The following is a 1,773-nucleotide window of genomic DNA, read 5'->3' as shown; positions in this document are numbered from 1 at the left end:
GAGCCGTGGTCAATCGGGATCACCCCGTACTGAATGCACCCATTGTAAAGCCAGCGGCACACGATGCTTATTTTCCTGCTGAATTGCTAGCTAGATTAGAATTTTGCCACCGTATTGGCTGTGCTGCTATCAATGCAATCATCTCGAGTATATAACAATTGCCCACGATCCAATTGCGCACAAGCCAATCACAGCGCTAAAAAAAAAATAACCTTAAACTCCCTACGCAGAAGTCGCTGTGATTGGCAGTGGGCAATTGTTACAGCGCGCAATTTCGCCGCTCCCCAGCATCGTAGCCAATACAGTAGCAAGATTTTAATCCAGCTAGCAATCTTTTTCTCAGGAAAACAAGCTTTGTCTGTCGCAGGCTCACGGTCCTGCACACAATAGAAGGAATAAGGAATTAGGAATAAAGAATAAAGCCAGGAGCACATAGAAAAACCTAAGGCCGTAACCCCGGATCTACAATAGGGTTTTAAGCCTTAAGCCATAAGAAATGGGCGAATCACAGTCGCTTATTCTTCTCGGATTCGACTGTAATTGGTCAGTTTCTTACGGCATAAGGCATAAAACACCTATTGTAGATCCGGACTAAGGCATAATCAGTAAGGAAATCGTAATATTGGATTCGCTACTGGTCTTACGGTCTCTACTGTGATTGGCCAATTTACTTATAGCGTTTTCGATTGGGGTGCACTGGCTGCACTCAGTGTCAAGAGCGTGTTCGATTGGCAGTACCAATGCGCACTTGGCTAGTGTCACGTGTTCATTTGATCGCGCGACACTCGCGTAGTGCGCACTCAGTGCGCACTAAGTGGCACGAGATATTTTGACGGTGCCAGTTCAGTGCACGTTTTATCACAGTTAAGGATAAACATAGGGACAAGCAAATCTGCACAGTTGAATTGAAAACGGGGTCTTGTCCCTCTTAATATCTTTTACTGTGGTTTTGTAACATTTTGTTGAACATTGCTTCAAAATGAACAAAAATGAGTTTCAGCTTTTGCACTGAAAATCTTGGCATATTCTTTTGAACTTGCACTATTCAGTGCAACCCATGGAACTCGTCCAGTGTTGGTGTGAACTGAGTGCGCACTGGTGCGCACTAACTTTTGCCCAATCGAAAACGCTATTACTGCTTGCGTGCTACGGCCTTACGTTCTTGTATGTGTCATGGGCTTAAACGATTTCGACCCATGACCGTGTATCCCGATGTATCCGGTTTCTGATAGGTTAGGGACTCCGCACAATAAAGGCTTAAACACAATAAGCACAGACAATAAGCACAGGCAACAGGGAATAATGAGCCGTCCAATCAGAGCTCTGGGATATAATATCGACTTACACATCAGAGCTCTGATTGGATGGCTCATTATTTCCTGTTGCCTGTGCTATTGTATTTAAGCCTTAAAAGGAACAGGGAACAGAGAATAAGGGGCTCTGCACAATAAAAGGAACAGAGAACAGAGATTAAGAATTTCAACCTATCAGAAATCATGTATTGTGGAATACACAGTTTCTGACAGGTTGAAATTCTTATTCTTTGTTCTCTATTCCTTGTTCCTTTTATTGTGCGGAGCCCCTTAAAATCGTTTATTCTTTATTTCTAAGGGCCCAAACACAAGCTTTTGCATAACGCATAACACATAGTGCATAATGGAATCAACCAATCGTAATTCTTCTTTTCCATGGAATGAGAGGAAAGGAAAGCTTCTGATTAGTTGATTCGCTTATGCACTATGCGTTATGCGTTATGCAAAAGCTTGTGTCTGG

Source organism: Trachymyrmex cornetzi, unplaced genomic scaffold, assembly GCF_001594075.2.
Source record: "Trachymyrmex cornetzi isolate Tcor2-1 unplaced genomic scaffold, Tcor1.1 scaffold392, whole genome shotgun sequence".
In the NCBI taxonomy this organism is placed as follows: domain Eukaryota; kingdom Metazoa; phylum Arthropoda; class Insecta; order Hymenoptera; family Formicidae; genus Trachymyrmex; species Trachymyrmex cornetzi.
This window is presented reverse-complemented; position numbering follows the sequence as displayed.